General features: G+C 37.1%; 1 protein-coding gene across 3 annotated transcripts in view; it reads left to right on the forward strand.

Annotated features, from left to right (window-relative positions):
• The first annotated feature begins 253 nt into the window (after positions 1 to 253).
• Positions 254 to 19,569, forward strand: part of LOC121734084 (acetylcholine receptor subunit alpha-like 1) — a 269,037-nt gene continuing 249,721 nt past the window's right edge. For 2 of the 3 annotated variants that reach the window (XM_042124496.1, XM_042124498.1), the window contains exon 1: positions 736 to 815. The gene's annotated coding sequence lies outside the window, so the exon portion shown is untranslated. Of the gene's footprint in view, positions 437 to 735; positions 816 to 19,569 lie in introns of those variants that run through there. The other variant, XM_042124497.1, reaches the window with a different exon arrangement.

Genomic DNA, 19,569 nt, shown 5'->3' on the forward strand with positions numbered 1-19,569 from the left:
TTTAAGCGTTTCTTTCAAAACAAAAATTTATTATTTTGTTATGTTATACAAACAAGCTGAATTACTGTCTTTTACAGTACAATAATACAAGATACTACGTTATGTTAGACCAAAAATTACTTAACGAAATAAAATGTGTAACGCAGTGGTGGCAACCCTGTACTAGGCTCGCTCCGGGCACATGGCGGTCCGCGGGGCGCGGGGAATCGCGCCGCCCGGGCCGCCCCTCCTCAGTGGCGGGCTGCAGTGCCGAACGCGCGTGTCGCCTCCAACGCTCGCGCCCGCGACCACTCACTCAGCCAGCGACGCCGCACACGGCGGTGGCAGGCCCGGCCTCCGCTCCAGCCGGGCCGGCCCGAATCCCGCGGCACATGTGACCCCGCAAAATGAGTGCCCTCGTTTACGTCGTTAGTTGATAGAAGCCTGGCATGCCGATGTGAGTATCCGAATCGATTTACGGCATGAGATACCGCATATAAAATGTAAAATTCAGACTTCCTGCAATGCGACAGTACGCGTAAAATGAGTGGGAGCACGTGTCTAGGATATATTCGGTGATCGGTGTGATTGTCAACAGTGGGACAGTTCGGCGGGGGGATTCGTCTGCACGCGCTCGGCACGCGAGCGGGGTCGGAGCGCGTTAGTGGCGCGTTTGGCGCGTTTGGCGCGTTCGGCGCGTTCGGCGCGCGGGATTCGCGCGAGATCGGCGCGCGGTCGCAGCCCTGGCGGGTTGGCGCCATGCGGTAGCGCGGTGGCGCGGCCGAGCGGCGAGCCTATCGTGCGCTCTCGGCTATGTGCCCCCCCTGCGCTACATTGTGAGTACTATTTGCTTATTTATCGCCAAAAAACGGCCCCCGTTGTATCGGGCCATTCGTTTTTATGTCCATTATAAAAAGCTAATTACGTAACATTTTAATTACTCCCCGAAAATGCTCAACATTTATCGGAGGCCGTATTTACGGCGCTCATAATTCTGGCCGGACCGAGCGAGGTCCTCCGCCGGCATCGCCTGATTAATCTAAGTACCGCAATCTAAAACTTCGACAGGCCCGATTGATATTGATGGTGGAAGTTAAGCGTTATTGTTTGTCTTTATTGAATTTTGACAACGAAACATCTCGAAACTTCTCGACGATGTTTGCTCGATGGCAACTCGAGATATCCAATAAAAATACAATAATTCTCTTGTAAACACACTTACATTTATTTATTGGGCCACTTTCTTTTATATTTTTGCTATGAAATGTTGTTTGCTTATGTATGTTTTATTTGTGTGCCTTAGGTGTGCCTATATAAAACGTTGACTGATAAATACGTTGGTATGATCCGAACCACGAATTTCAGCATCAGTATTCAAAATTTGAATACTAATGCTGAAATTCAATATTATAAAGTATCTGGACCATAGTCTACTAGATCAGACTAGTAGACATACAATAGTAAAATTATTTATCAGAAATATCTTATAAATAATTTTACTGTGACTTCAAATAAAGGTCGGTAAGTAGTTATAACTTATAATATATATGTGTGAAATTTCCTATTCAACAGATGTTTTTGTAAAGTAGGTAAGTTTCTGAATGTGACTAAAGAGTGTAGGGCCACCTGATGTTATGAGAGCAACTAACAATATCACAGTAAACAGATTTTATCTACCTATGTTAGTGTAGGCCAGGTATTTTACAAAGGTAAAACTGACTTACTCCTAAAAATACATTTAGGCAAAATGTCTTAAAAAAATTCAATCTTGTGGTTGAAATTATCGTTGAAAATATTTCAAAAGCAAAAGCAAACTTGGGGATGTTTCTCGAGACGAGATTTTGACTAGATATCGTACAAACTCGAAATATTGACTTGTGATATTCTAGAGTTTCTCTACTTATAACTATTAAAATTTTAAAAGTTAGTTATGGTGATGACATAATTTGTTTACTTAAGCTGTTTCACCATCCACAACTTATCTGACAGAGAGAGTATCTGTCAGGCAAGTTGTGGATAGCCTATCCGAGACTTATCAGGAAGTGGTGAAACATGCCCTAAATGTTCTCGTGTTTGTTATGCTAAGCTATTAAAATGATTTTAATTGAAATTTAGAATATGCAGTAGCTCCGTTAGGTTCGAGCATCGGCTTCATTTTATCACGATTAAAATATGGATCTTCTTATTTATAATATTATTCATCCATGCCAGGCCGTATTATCCCAAAATGACATTATATTATAAAACGTTCCATATTAATGTGATGTCATATTAATGAGAACCTTAAAAGAAATCCCGAAAAGTAAAAATAAAACTCCCCACGCCGGTTTCGGTGACTGTGGCCGGTTTCAATGAAACTAGGCCAGTTACGCAGGAGTAATTTTAAAGAGCACTCTCTATTCCTTTTACTCTCGTAACTCTGTGGGACGGAAGACCGACACGACTGGCGAGAGATCAGGCGCAGGACCGACTTTTTACAAGCTCATCCGACGCATGGATCATCTTACTTGTTAGACAATCAGGTGATCAGCCTGCATTGTCCTAACCAAACTTGAAAATAGCATCGAACCCGACCTTCGAGTCAAGAGCCGCGCTCTTAACCACTGGACCACGGATGCGTAAAGTATTACCCTCGTAAACAGGTAAAAACCCAGACTGAAAATCACACAAATCTAACAAGAGAGCCCGCGTATTGCTTTGCGAATAAAAAACACATTTTTGGTGAAATTAAAGAAATAGTATCTGTATTCAACCCTCGCGTTATCAAAGGATACCCTTTCTGAAAATATGGGGTCATGTCCGTCGGCCCACCTCAAGTCGAGGCAATATGTCATAATAACGACAAATGAAATAAACAACTAAAATATTGTCTGCGTGGTACACTTTCGGTATAATCCAATTTATCCATTTCTACTATCGTAGGTTCATAGCGTATAAGGAAAAGTGAGCTGGAAATTGGGTTCTATCTACCCCACTGCCAACTAAAAAAGAATTTTTGGAATCGTATATACTTTTCGAAAAGTTTATTCATTGACGACCTCTGTGGCAGCTCAAGCCAGGGTCGCGGGTTCGAATCCCACCGACGGAACCAAAAGTTTTCAACGTTCCTGGGTCTTGGGTGTGTATATTATTATGTGTAAGTATGATATTAAAATAAAAATCTTAAATATATGTACAGTATAAAAATGTTATATATTTCCATTGTCTGGTACCCGTAACACAAGTCCTTCAGGTACTTAGCACGGGGCCAGACTGACGTAGTGTGAAGCGTCCATAGCGTCCATTAATATAGGCAGTTGGCGGACCGACGTAATTTGATCGCGTTTCGTCAAACCCAGCCATCAATATTACGACTAATATGGAATTCACATAACCCGACTCCCGAGCAACTGACGGAGGCCTATGATATATCAGATAAATTAATTTGTAGGCAGATAGCGGAACTACGTAATTGCCACGGTTTACGTCTGTGGTTTACGTTTTGTATTACGATTTCTAATAATTTTTATCTACTCATATTATAAAAGGGAAAGTGTGTCTGTCTGTTACCTCCTCACGCCCAAATCACTGAACCGTATTTGCGTCATCTAGTTACGACAATTTTGGAAACAAGAAAAACTGTAGATATTTACGTATTTACGCATGTATTTATGACTTGACAGACGTTGTTCGTAGAGTCCACATCCTGAGGATGCTCCGGTGTTGGGGCGAAACGCGCGTCAAGTTTTTCAACCTGCATGGTGGTGAGGGGCCTTGCACGGATTTGCCAACATTATTGCTTGTGTGGTGGTGGTGTTTGCAGGTTCTTGCATGCGAGTGTACGCATAGGCAGTGTGGATGAGGACGGAGGTGCTGTACGCATGCCTATGCGTACACTCACTCATTTACTTGAAGGTTGAGGGAATATTGCAAAAAATAATATCAAACTAAATTTTAATATTTAGGCATAGCAATTTGGTTCTAAGCCTAATTCACTAAAAAATGATTTAAATCAATTATGACGAAATCTAAAATTCCAGTTAAATTTTTATCTCTTATGTGTTTTCGTAAAATCGTTGTCTAAAAATATTAAATTTCAATTTAGTGTTTTTTGCGCTAATAGCTTTTTCAAACTATCTATTTTAGTCGGCCGCTGTAATCCCCTGGCTTTAGCCCAGTCAACAAGGTTTGAAATATAAAAAAATTAGATCATCAAATAGAGGTAATTTAAAGTTTTAGTATCACCGTAATTATGTATATATATATATATATATATATATATATATATATATATATATTTCCACCCCGGAGTTGATATTGCGTCCTACATGGCGGTTTTTACCGATGATATTGCGTCCGACTGACTTGTTGCATCCTGTATACGGACGCAAGATTGACCATCTCTCAAATTCAGCCAGAAGTAGTGTTAAGGTTAGTACAATGGCTGGGTGAAATATTGGCATGGACGTTGTTTTGTCACCGGAGTGCTTTTCGGCGTATTTCTTAGTTCCGCTATTTGGCGCGCGAATTTTGGAGGTCGCTACTGTGCGCCGTATATCGGTGGCGTATATTCGATACTTTGTTTACGTATAACACGCCGATAATGTGGATTCCTGTATATAATAAAGTTTTTATCAATTCTAATGTGTGATTTAATTACGTCCCACAAAACGACATCGTCCCAGAGGAGACGCGGGGGTGACAGAGGTGAGGGGGCGGAGTTCGCACGCGACATGCAAGGGCATGTTTTTGTTTATATTTTTTGCCGGCCAGCGCGGACGTAATGACGCTTGTGGTATAAATATTGTGTAGTGGGGCGAATATTTGAGAGAGACTAAATTCATGTCTTCAAAGTTGGGTTCACAACGCCTTCGTAAATTTGATGTAACATTACACATTTCAATGTCTAATTAACTTACAAAAATGCTGCTAAAACTATTTGAAAGTAGAGTTAATATTTCAAAAGTTATTATAAAAAAAAGTACCAAATTATGAAATTTTTGCGTGTCGTTTCGATACTGCCGCTTACAATTTATTATTTTTAAAAAAAATGAGCTAGAAAGGATTAAAAATTTATTGTTAATTTGAAGATAAAGAAGAGAAGAATCCGATACCAACAAATAACACATCAACTTACATTAAATAACTAAAAATTATATTTTTAAAATGTTCATAAAATTCGCGTCATTGTCCTGCGCATTGTTTGTTTTGAATGCCTTGCCGATATACTCAACGTGACGGGTTGAAACCTATTTTGCGATAAAATCTGCTGGCTCACTTTATTTGATCGCAGTGCTTTGGTGTGGATAGAGGTCTTCGTTTTATGCTCTCTCTCTCTCTTTGAAATACGTTCTACAAAAATTTCCAAATAAGACGTCATTTACATTTCTCGATGTGTGCCAACATTTGTCTGTTTTTCACTACTTTTTTTATACCAAGTTATAAAGGCCCGCAACATTTCTAAGTTCTTAATAATTTTCTTTATATCAATACTTAATTATAAACGAATTTAGTGAATTCCTCATTTTCCTGAACGTCTTTTTCCTGAATAGCCCTAAAAATATAATGACGATCATTCAGAATAATGATCAAATCTGTAACTGTATTTCAGGAAAACAGGAACAAATATATCGAATCGATGCAATGTCGATATTACAATTAGGTAGTTATTTGACACATTTTCGAAAAATAGTAGTAGAATAGTAAGAAAAGTAGTAAAAATGTTATCTACACTTCAATATTATAAAGCAGGAGAGGTTGTTTGTTTGTTTGAACGCGTTAATCTCAGGAAGTACTAGTCCGATTTGAAAAATTCTTTCAGTGTTAGATAGCCCATTTATCGAGGAAGGCTATAAGCAATATTTTATCACGCTAAGAATAATAGAAGCGAAGAAATAGAGGAAAATGTGGAAAAAACGGAGGGAAATTATTTGAAAGGGCTTATTTGAACGCGCTTATCTCAGAAACTACTGGTCCGATTTGAAAAATTCTTTCAGTGTTAGATTGTCGTGTCAATGGTTGTCGTGATTGATGTAGATCGTTTTTTTTTAAAAGAAGTGATTTTAAAAACTATTTTAAGACAAAATAAAATGGCCTTGGCCGTCGACCCATTTTGTAATACAAAAAAAATGTTTTAATTGTGGTGCAACGACCAAGAATAATATCAATATTATTACAAATAATTTTGTTCTACCTATGAAACGAAAGAACATAAAATCGCTTTATTAATCTTCATTTTTCTGGTGCAGCATATTTATTTACAAATAAATATGCAATTTACGATCATTATCCTGACGTCCAGTGTCCTGTTTGTTGTTGAACTGTTTATATACTTACCTGTCTAAAAGTATTTTGGATCGATTGTATTAACTACTATGTCCCTACCTACATACCTACGTATATGATTTTCTTTGATAAGTACTTACCTATTGTATATTTTAAACAAAAGCCCATCAGTGACTGAGTTTAGACTGCGAATTGGGTTGGGACTAATGTATTTTTAAATATCTATACTTACTAATATTGTAGAGACGAAATATTTAATCGTTTGCTTATTACTATTTAACTTACGAGTTACGAGACTACTGAACCAATTTAAATAATTCTTTCGCTATTAGAAAGCCACGGTAATGAGAAAATAGCCCAAACAAGTGCATCGAAACTCAACGTCAAGTGGTTACCGGGTCATGGGCTAGGCTGTACACTGTACAGTGTTCTGAGATTTTTTTTAATCTTGACTTTCTTCATTCATAAAGAAGTGATTTTAAAAACTATTTTAAAGACAAAATAAAATGGCCTTGGCCGTCGACCCATTTTGTAATACAAAAAAAATGTTTTAATTGTGGTGCAACGACCAAGAATAATATCAATATTATTACAAATAATTTTGTTCTACCTATGAAACGAAAGAACATAAAATCGCTTTATAAATCTTCATTTTTCTGGTGCAGCATATTTATTTACAAATAAATATGCAATTTACGATCATTATCCTGACGTCCAGTGTCCTGTTTGTTGTTGAACTGTTTATATACTTACCTGTCTAAAAGTATTTTGGATCGATTGTATTAACTACTATGTCCCTACCTACATACCTACGTATATGATTTTCTTTGATAAGTACTTACCTATTGTATATTTTAAACAAAAGCCCATCAGTGACTGAGCTTAGACTGCGAATTGGGTTGGGACTAATGTATTTTTAAATATCTATACTTACTAATATTGTAGAGACGAAATATTTAATCGTTTGCTTATTACTATTTAACTTACGAGTTACGAGACTACTGAACCAATTTAAATAATTCTTTCGCTATTAGAAAGCCACGGTAATGAGAAAATAGCCCAAACAAGTGCATCGAAACTCAACGTCAAGTGGTTACCGGGTCATGGGCTAGGCTGTACACTGTATAGTGTTCTGAGATTTTTTTTTAATCTTGACTTTCTTCATTCATAAATCGACACCCTTGACAAGATTTATAGTAACTGTGATGGCATACTTATAATAATAATAATGTACTTTTATTCAGCTCGATAACATAAAAACCTTAATCTAGACAATTACAACATGCAAATTATTTTATTTTCAATGGTTTTTTATATTAGAATGTTAAGATCGCAACCGGCAGCTTAGCTAGGTTACAGTATAACCTGTGTTAAAGCCACCGGACCCTTTCCCAACTACTGATCGCATATCGCTGATTTTACATTTCAGGCAATTAAAATTAGATTACAAATCAAATCAATGTTTAAAATTAATCAAACTTGATACAATAAACGGGGGCGGTGGTTACTCGCGTCCGTAGGAATTACCTTTTACTACCCTACACGTGTCCCCCGGGTGGTGCTAAACGAGTAACAACGCCGAGTCTCAGGCGGCGGATATGATAACCTGACTCCTAGGCAGTAGTGGCCTTGAGGACTAAATACCCTCAAAAAGTCTAGCGCGGAAAGCAACGGGAAACTAACGCGACTATAATCCCAAGAAAACCACCATGATTAAGAACGCCACCAGAGATAATATGATGTCATGCGACTCGACTAACGCTCGGCGCCAGCTTGGTTCCGGGCCGACTGGTGTGAAATTGGCTACCGGCTGCAGTTGGAAACATAACATCTTACTCTAGCAAACTAACACCCAAGGGAAGGGCAATAACAATAGGAACCTGGAATGTCCGTGGACTTTTAAGGCCAGGAAAAATCGAAGTTGTTGAAGCGGAGATGGAGCGCTATAATCTGGCTATACTAGGATTGAGTGAGACCCATGTCAAAGATAACGGATACCACATCACACCTGAAGGAAATATGGTAATCTACTCTGACAGGCAAGACAATAGTTTTAGTGGTGTGGGCTTCATAGTTGCTAGCTGGCTACGAGACAAGGTATTGGGGTATAATACCATCAACAATAGAATGATATCCTTAAAAATTTCAGCCCATCCACACCCAATTAACTTTGTACAGGTCTATGCGCCGACCACTGCAGCCACCGAAGAAGAGATGGAGGAATTTTACCACGAGCTAGAATTAACCTGCAAAGCGTTACCAAAGAAGGAATGTACTATCATCCTGGGAGACTTTAATGCTAAGATAGGGCACACTGATAATGATCAACACCTAAGGAATGTTATTGGGGAATACGGCTTAGGAGCCCACAACAGTCGAGGTGAGATGTTGTTAGAGTTTTGCATTGAAAAAGGACTATTCGTAACTAACACGGCATATAAACAACATCCAAGACGCTTATGGACATGGCGATCGCCAACAGGTCATAAAAATCAGATTGACTTCATATTAATCAGCAGCAGATGGAAGTCGTGCATAACTCTCTCAAAGACTTTTCCGGGTGCAGATTGTGGCAGCGACCATCAGCTGTTAATAGCTCAATACAGAGTCCGCCTCAAAGTAGTTTCAAAGCCTCCACCATCCAAAAATATTCTTCTAACACAAGAAGCGAAAGCTTTTGAGGACACACTACAAACTCGACTGGACAGTGAAACGTATTGCCCATTTGACTCAGCCAATACATCATGGAATCAGCTTAAGGCCGCATAAGAAGAGACAACTAGAACAATCACAAATGGACGGAAAGTAAAACACCTTAGATCTGAGTGGATGACCACTTGGGAGGCAATCGCACAAAGAAAGGCTCTAAAGACTGGAGGAATTCGTTCAAAGGAAGAACAACAGCGATACTCTGAACTTGACTCACTAGTACAGCGTCTCTGTAGACATGACAAGAATGCATATATCAATTCTATATGTAGAGATATACAAACACACTCTGATACCCTACATCCAAGAGACATGTTCCAAAAGGTAAAAATTCTCACACGGGAACGAAAATCAAAATCTTGGAACATAGAAGATAAAAAGGGTAACCTGATTTTAGACAAGAACCAAGTGATGACAAGATGGAGGAACTACTGCCAAGACCTGTATAAATATGACGCTGATGAACCTGACACTAGATTAGATTTTACAGATAAAGAACCCGACATCGTTCTCCATGAAGTAGAAGCAGCTATAAATAAGCTCAAAACAAAAGCTTGCGGTGGAGATGGTATACAGGCACAAGTGCTTAAGAGCTTGGGTAAGTGTGGAATCAGAGTAATGCATTCAATATGTCTTAAAGTATGGAGAACAGGACAGTGGCCAGACGATTGGACAGAATCTCTCGTGATACCACTACATAAGAAAGGGTCGACTAAAAAGTGTGGAAATTATCGGACCATCTCACTAATTTCACACGCCAGTAAGATTCTTCTCCATGTTATAAACAACAGATTGGCACACTATATAACTAGACAGATATCCAAAGAGCAGGCGGGATTCGTAAAGGGCAGGGGTACCCGAGAACAAATCCTAAACATCCGTCAGCTGATAGAAAAGAGCAGAGAATTCAATGTCCCAATAGTACTCTGTTTTGTGAATTACGCTAAGGCCTTTGACTGCATCGTCTGGTCCAAAATGCTGGAGGTGATGAGAGAGTTGGGCGTCCCCGATCATCTCATATTTTTGGTACAAAACCTCTATCTGGAAGGTCGATCAAGGGTGCGATTAGACAATGATCTGTCAGAGCCGTTTGCTACAGAGCGTGGTGTCAGACAGGGTTGCATACTCACTCCACAGCTGTTCAACCTCGTAGGCGAATATATAATGCGTCGAGTGTTGGAAGATTGGGAGGATGGTATTAAAATTAACGGATACCTTCTCAACAACCTAAGGTTCGCTGACGACACCACGCTTATAAGTACTTGCGAAGTGAAACTTGCTGAACTTCTAGCGCGGCTCGAAAAGATTAGTCGAGACTTTGGCCTCCAAATCAATCGCAATAAAACCAAACTGATGTACGTCGATAAGCTGAACCAAATACAAAAGACATCCTTACTACAAGATCTCCAACCCGTAGAGGAGTTTGTCTACCTGGGATCGTTGATTAGCAACAATGGTAACTGCGAGAGGGAGGTTGTCCGACGGGCTCAGATGGCTAAATCTGCGGTTGGGCGCTTAGAAAAGATATGGAAGAATAAGAACATCTATCGTAGCACAAAAATAACACTAATGCGTTCCCTAATCTTTTCAATATTTTTGTATGCCTCCGAGACATGGTCACTAAAAGCACGTACTCGAGCTAAGATTGACGCTTTTGAAATGTGGTGCTGGCGTAAAATGCTCGGCATCCCTTGGACCGCACACCGGACCAACACGTCTATACTTCAGCAACTCAAAATTACCACCCGCCTGTCCACGCTTTGTCTACAACGATCACTTGCCTTTTTTGGCCACATAGCCCGCCGGGAGCCTAATAATCTTGAGAGTCTCATACTAGCTGGGCAATTAGAGGGGAAAAGAAGCAGAGGCAGAGTGGCTACACGATGGACAGACGCGATTGTCAAGGCTGCTGACTGCACGTTCCAGGAGGCATTTCATCAGGCCAAAAATAGAGACAAGTGGAGAGCCCTATCCCAAAAAGCAAATTTTGGTGGTCACGTCCCTCAGCCATGAGGATACGACTAGGAAGAAGAAGATACAATAAACAATACAAAAAACGATCGAAACGATCTACATCAATCACGACAACCATGATTGACTATGACTATCACAGCACAGAACGCATCGTCGCGTCGTGTTTGCTTACGCGCGCGCGTTAACCAACTACTTACGAAAAAATTTATTATTATTGTGAACTTGTATTATAATCAAATACCGTCCTCTTTTTGTACAAAACAAATAAACAGAAATAATAGGTACTATTATAGATAATAACCATAATTTAAATTTACAAACAAAGTATATATATTGTTGTGTAATTTTTGTGTAGTTGTGTAATTTTTTGAGATTTTGGACTGTTTTATCTTATTTTTGATAGGTACGTTAATAATTTTTTAAACGTTTTTATTTTTCTTTTCGACGCCTAAAGGGCCTTTTTTTGAGACTTTGTACTGATAGGTATGTCTGATATGTGATTCTTCAGGTTAATATTTTTCTAAGCATTTTTGTTTTATTTTTTTTAACGCCTAAACGGCTAATAACGAATTTCAATTTGTTAAATTTTTTCAACTTGTCACGTGGGCAGAGCCACGATTGAAAACTAGTATTGCTTACATACACAAGTTAACTATAGTCAATGTCACAGTAAATTACCCTCTCAACTGGTCGTTCTTAAAATTGTTAATTTCTTAAATTACTTTTATGTTCCTATTTCGGTGTATTTGATTTGTCCGACACTTTGATTATTATGACTATGGGTTTATTATTGTACCTACTTGATTTTAAACAATAAAACTTAAAAATACCTACTACCGAAACAATTGTTTTATTTTGTGTTCATACTTAAGTTCAGAAGAAACACGCTCACATAAATAAAATGATCATATCTATCATAATTATTCTTAATATTTTTTAGTTAGCCTAGCGGACTTACCTGATTATAATTTAAAATTTAATTAATCTATGTAATATAGGGCTAACTTGTTTTTAATGTCTGTTATGTACTCCAAGTTATAGAAATAAGTATTTCATTTTAATCGACTTCATAAAGAGGGATGATTCTCTATTTATACATACATATCGTCACTCCTGTCCCTCATTGGGGTAGACAGAGACCACATCACGCAATGAATTTATTGGGATCTATTATATAGGTACCTATGTATGTATCGATATAACATATAAGGTTAGGAGGAAGCAACAAACTCAACAGTTTATGGCGAACATACAAAAATAATATACGGTACCGATATAATCTCAAATATAGTAAGGAGTCATTTAATTAGTAGAATGCATGGAATTAATATAGTACAATATACGGTATCAATATAACCATACATTTAAATGGATGTAGGAAAAACGATTAAATGCATGGAACGAATACAAAAATATACAATGTGTCACATGATTTCCATCGAGAACGGAAGCAAAAAACCAGCGAGAATTATTTCAAATTGAATATCTAATTTTCGTACGTAAACAAAATTTCTTGTCGACAATAGAATTCACATGACAGCAATGTAACTATATTCGCACGAATAACAATTAAAAAGTCATTGGAAATGGTAGACGCCATAGGGTTCGACTTTGAAAAGACGCAACAAGTCTTCGGCGATTTAAATATATATATATATATATAATACTCGTGTCACAATGTTAGTTACCGTAATAAAATATATATATATATATATATATATATATATATATATATATATATATATATATATATATATATATATATATATATATATATATATATATATATATATATATATATATATATATATATATATATATATATATATATATATATATATATATATATATATATATAAAATAATCGTGTCACAATGTTAGTTACCGTACACCCCCGAAACGGCTTTACTGATTTTTATCAAATTTTATATGCATATAAAATTTGATAAAAATCAGTATATATAGCGATGGACGTTGCCATGGTGACATACTTATTTTGTCACTTCAATAAAATAATACGGGCGAAATACTTTATATGGCAAAACAACGTTTCCGGGACAACTAGTTTATTATATAACTGAGATGCTGATAATGGGATTCTCAAGTTACATCACAGTTTGGTATTATAATAATAATACGAAAAAGATATGACGGTCAATCAGTTGAGATTGATTTTAGTACGGTATAATGTGTGGCAGACTAACTAGCATCGCAATCCTGCATCGTTCTATCGAAATTTTCTAATATATATATATTTTTTTTTTTATGAAATAAGGGGGCAAACCAGCAAACGGGTCACCTGATGGAAAGCAACTTCCGTCGCCCATGGACACTCGCAGCATCATAAGAGCTGCAGGTGCGTTGCCGGCCTTTTGAGAGCGAATAGGGTAATAGGGGAGGGTAGGGAAGGGAAGGGAATAAGAGAGGGTAGGGAAGGGATTAGGGTAGGGGATTGGGCCTCCGGTAAACTCACTCACTCGGCGAAACACAGCGCAAGCACTGTTTCACGCCGGTTTTCTGTGAGAACGTGGTATTTCTCCGGTCGAGCCGGTCCATTCGTGCGGAAGCATGGCTCTCCCACGTATATAAGATATTCCCAATCCCCTAACCCCTACCCTATTCCCTTCCCTATCCTCAACTATTCCCTTCCCTTCCCTTCCCTACCCTCCCGTATTACCCTATTCCCTCTTAAAAGGCCGGCAACGCACTTGCAGCTCTTCTGATGCTGCGAGTGAAAATGGGCAACGGAAGTTGCTTTCCATCAGGTGACCCGTTTGCTCGTTTGCCCCCTTATTTCATAAAAAAAAATATATAGATTTTGTCTCATTACCTACTCTACTGTCTCTCTCGACTAGTTGAGAATATTGTGTACCTTCTCATATTTTCCATTCAACCTCTATATTCTCGATCCCTTTCGTATATTATTCTCATTTAGATTTTGTCACATTACACACCTAGTACCGGAATTTTTACCAAAGATTAGTTTATATTAGTATTATTCTCCAGAATCTTATGTACCTTCTCTTATTTTCCATTCAACCTCTATATTGTTATTCCTTTTTATAAAACCATTCTTATATTATATTTAGATTTTTTCACATACCTACCTGATACTGGAGTTTTCAGCCGTGATAATATAATAATATTTAAGTATCTTGGCTAAAGCTATATTTATAAATTATAAATTAGTTATGCTCTGGACTTTAGGTTAAATCTACCTTCTTCCTTTTATATTCCATCCAGCCGCTGTATTTTTAATCCTTTTCATAAAACCATTCTCATTTAGATTTTGTCCACCTAACACCGGAGTTTTTAGCCGAGAATCTTAATGCTGTATTTAATTAAAATCCAACGTAACTCGGCCAACTCGCGGCCTAAATGCAAGACTTTTGCCGTCATATTCATATACGTCGGTTAATCTTGGTAACCTATTTAACTTGTGAATACTCGTCTAATCCTTTGATGGACTTTTTTTTTAATTACGAGATGCGAAATCTTACCTTGGGCCAGTTTTGTCTGCGTCATCTTTTGAGACTACTGGATTGGAAAGTTTCGAGAAACACACGGTTTATAGTTTGAAGTACCGCCTTTTGTTTGGAAAGCTGTGTCGCCATCATCAGTATCAGAATTTTTATTTTACAAGTTGAGATACCTATTTAATGTATTTTATCTTCTTGGTGGAAATTCATGTTCAATTCAATAATTATACGCATATAATCTGGAATAAGTGCAAGAAAAGTGTATAATTATTGAATTTACAAGTTGCAGTAAAAGAAAGTTATAATATTACGTGTACAATCTATCTATACGTGTCCCCGTATTTCGCATTCGCTTGTAATGTAACGTTACAGAGTCGAGCGAGGGAGGAAAACCGAGCATTACAATGCGCACCTTCTAATGATACAATGTGTAATATCTTTATATGACTTGTAACACCAATGCCATGACAGCGAAGTCAACTTGCTATGGAATGCTGAAAATCGAATCTATAATGCTCGTTGGTCAGTGAGGTAGTACCTTTTGTAATGTAATGCTCAAAGCTGAATCTATAATGTTACATTACACGCGAATGCTGAGGGAGCACCTTAAAGCGAAGATAGTGGCACTGAAAAAGTTAATTTTGACTTCTATGTTTTATGAGGCCCCATAAATTTCCATCTATACTTATAAAACAAAGTCGCTTTTTTCCCTCATGTCCCTTTGTTCCCTTTAATCTTTAAAACTACGCAACGGATTTTGATGATTCTTTCAGTGCTAGATAGCCCATTTATCGAGAAAGGTTATAGGCTATATTTTATCACGCTAAGACTAATAAAAGCGAAGAAATAGAGGAAAATGTGGAAGAAACGGGGAAAATTATTTGAAAGGGCTAACTTGAACGCGCTTATCTTAGGAAGTACTGGTCCTATTTGAAAAATTATTTCAGTGTTAGATAGCCCATTTATTGAGAAAGGCTATAGGCTATAGGCTCCGAATGTGGAAAAACGGGGGAAATTATTTGAAAGGGCTTATCTTGCGAACAAGTTTTTTTTTTTAGACAGTGAAGGATCATAGGATATCGTTTTTTATATTTTTTTTAAGTGTCTATATATTTTATACCCATGCGACGCCCGGGCGGGTCGCTAGATACAATAATTATATTAAAAGTAACTCTTTCAGCTTTGCTGTATTTCACCTTATAATTTTAAGAGACCTTTTAATTTTAAAGTGTGTAGCAAAACATCCATCTGCACAATATTATTAACAATAATTACTTACACTAGCGTACGCTACATTTTCTGTCGTTCACTATTTGCGTTATATTAATCGACTTTATTGTAGCCAAAATGGAGTATAATATTTCTGTGTTTACATACAGGCAAAGAAGATAATTAATATTTAACAAGCTACAGTAAGGTTCCTAATGTAACCATATTTTGAGATTAAACTAATATTATCTTAAAATATAAGTCATACTTCTAATATTATTTAGAATTACTAAGCGTACACCAAATCAAACCTAACACCAAGCAAATGCGATAATACAGCATCAAAATGACATTATAACCTTGTTATGTATTACAGCTTAAATCTAATAAACTGTGTAATTACTAGGAACAATAGATCTGCGTATAAATGAAGCTAGTTTTGAGTAAAATTTTGTGTTGCTGACGTTAATTGCATTTATAATTTGAAATATAACTTGGTAGTGCACGTTATAGCGAGTGGGCAGCGGAGCTGGAGTTAGCATCATTATTTATAATAACACGGCCATTTTAATGTTTGCACAAATATTTTAGTAGTAGCTGGCCCGGCAAACGTTATTTTACCGCTTTGTATGGGGAGGAAAATTGGAAGTCTTCCTACTCCTTCTTTTTTCTTCTGATTAATTTCGTTGTAAGACCCAAGACAGTTTTTGCATGTCCTTCGGGCTGCCTGAGATCATATTAAAGGGTTTTCGTGGTTGCATACCGCTGTCGATCCTGGCGACACGAGATACAGGTAGTAAATGGTGTGGTGGGCCAACGCCCGATAATAAGAACGTTCTCTTAACGCATGTGCTATTTTGTTTGTAAATAGTTGATATATTCTCAGATATACCCGATTAGGAGACAAAAATTCAACGACCATGTCATGTCTGCGAACTGATTAACAGGATGGTCTCTTCGTTTATGGGGGCCTTTAAAATTACATCCAGATGGCCTAGACAAGTGGCAAGCGATTATCGTAAACGCCAACGCCACAAAATGTATGGGATTTGACAGTAGTATTTGCTAGCGAAGCGATGACTTATGTCAAATCGCATACATTTTGTTAGCGTTTACGATAATCGCTTGCCACTTGTCTACTTGGGCAGATCAGTTAGAGGACGCATTGGCATAAACAACACTTAAAGGCTTTTGACAAGATTATTAGCGCCCGTCTGTTTCGACGCAGGCAATTCCAATGACCACTTCGAACAAGTACCGCCACTTCCCCCAAATTGTTTTCAGATTAGGTCGGGGTATCTGTTACGTAATGGCGCAATTATGGAAATGCCAGAAACCAATTTTAATTTAATTCAAATCTTACTTACCTGAGAAAGGTCCAGTTTGACCCACATTCGTCACCCGCGGTTCTTCCGCTATTTGAATATTTATTAAAGTCCTGTCACCCTTTGAACCTTTTTGATACTGTCACAAAGAACTCTGTAATTTCATTAAGTTTAACTTGTTACAAAAAGTTGAAACATAATTCGGTTATGAATTTCGGAATTAGAATTTGTAACAAGAAGGTGCAACTACGCTTTCATGTTTTCGTTCTACCTGTATAATAATATATAGAATATTTTTCATTGCAGAGTCATTTCTAAACTGAATCAGAATTAATACAATGCAATCAAATCTTAACAAATAAAAATTTTATTTAGTATTTTTGGACTTTATAAAGCCCGCTTCTTTTCTGAAATTACCAAACCTTGAATTTTGACATAAATAGGATACTTCTATTTTCTAATGTATTTTTTTTTAATTGAAAAAAATCTAATTTATCAAAAAACAATTTCAAAAATCCATCTTTTACCAGGACAGCAGAAACTTAGAGCAGTAAATACTCAGGCGTGGTCCCATCGAGCAATCAATGATACAAATTAACACCGGAAAAACGATTACTTGGATTGGATGCAAGGAAATTGTTCAGTCGCGCTAGGAAATCGTAAACCAACGAGCGGAAGTATCGCTTATTGGGGCGTCAACAGCGTCTATATCTACCAGGGGGATATGAGATGGAGGAGCTTAATTTGTTTCACTTAGCGATTGGAAATACCAAGTTAGTTTCTGTTTCGTTTTGTCAGTATATTTTTTACTTTCTTGCCAATGACATTTCAATCATTAAACCTTAAAGAGAGGAGATATCATTATATAGAAATCAGGGTTAACTTAAACTTTAACCTGAATGTTCGCAAGTAGGTGTGAGCAAGCCAAATACTAATCATGGGTAGATTAAAAAAACCAACTTCTTGAATTTTTGAAAGTATTTACTATATTTAATATTTAAATACTAACAAGGAACAAAGAAACTTTTTTGTAATCAAATTAACGATAAAAAAGCTTGTAATTATTTAGCAAACGAATTGATAATTAACAACAAAATAAACATTTGAATTACGTTTGAAGTGTGTCCTATTTAAGTTTGAAAAGCTGCAATGTTGTTTATTTTCTTAAATAATGGGCTATTATGTACAACTCAATGTTAAGATAAACACAAATAAAAGCCCGAAATACTTAAATTATTCAACGGCTCTCAATTGTAGGTCATTTTAAGAGCCTCCTACGCCTCATCGAACAAAAGCAGCGTAATGCTTCAGATCTGGTTTGACTGTTTTGAACTTTATCACTGCGCAGTAAGGTCGAAGATGGTACTGACCGTTCATCCCTACCACCGCTGCCACCAAATTCATTTGTTTTACGCGCGAGTTACTGCTTCTAACCCTAGCGTTTTAATACTCATTGGTCAAATTATTGGGCGGTCACTTTTTACTGTGTTATACTTTGCTTATTACATACGAAGTGAATTTTTTGGTTTCGTAACCAACGAGGAAAATGACAGTAGACTTTTCGTCTGTCTATCACCAAATTGTCTCGGGTGAAGTGAGACATTACGGATTACTTTTGCCGCTTTAGTAAAGGTGATCGCACATTTAATAGCATGCACGCGCATTTTAGAATTCGTTGTATGAAATTATGTGAAACCTCGCACGTTCGTCCGCACCGTACGCGCTGCTTTCGTACACTACGCACCGCGTTCGACATGTACGTAGCTGAGCATATTATGCGATCAGCGAGGCCTGATTATTGTTTGACCATAAACGGACTTACGGTCTTACTACAAAATATTTAAACACCTGATGAACAGTTGATTAGAGAAAAATTCAGTACAAAATGGTCTCAAAACAACTGTTTAACAGATGTTAAATCTTTTGTAAGACCGTGAAGGTTTGATTCTAACGAGTCTCTTTAGTCTCTTTTAACTAACAGAGCAAACGGCCTACGTGTATAATTTTGTTGAACATTGTCAGGCCGCCCACGCGGTATATTTTTAGATTTAACTGGCAAACGCTTCACGCTGCAGTAGCTAACGTCAATATTGGTTTGTTTATTTGAAATATTTTTATGAAAAATTTGTACACACCTTGTTTTGAAATACAAAAAATTGTAAGGTTTGTTGGCTATTATATATACTAGCTAATTGACCGAGATTTGCTCGATATTCGATAAAACACGAATAAAATGACATTTTCTAAAAATGATTCCTAGCTAGATAGATTGGTCGCCCCCGAAACCCCCTATATACCTACTAAATTTCATTAAAATCGTTGGAGCCGATTCCGAGATTCCAATTATATATACTTATACAAGAATTGCTCGTTTATAGATATAAGATACAAAAAAGTAAGTTAGTTAAATTATTTAGCAATTTTGTTTTTTTTATTATTATGTTATTATGATTGAAATTGATTTTCTATCGTATTCGCAGTTTTTTCAAGAGGAACAATTATATTTTTCTGCCTAATTAGCGTATTTGTGAAAGCATATTATTTTGATCGTACACACAAAAAATTGCAGTTCATTTTTTCGCACCGTATACGTACGTACCTAAACAGAATATCGTATCCACGATAAATCT

The sequence above is a fragment of the Aricia agestis genome, chromosome 15 (genome assembly GCF_905147365.1).
Source record: "Aricia agestis chromosome 15, ilAriAges1.1, whole genome shotgun sequence".
Classification (NCBI taxonomy): domain Eukaryota; kingdom Metazoa; phylum Arthropoda; class Insecta; order Lepidoptera; family Lycaenidae; genus Aricia; species Aricia agestis.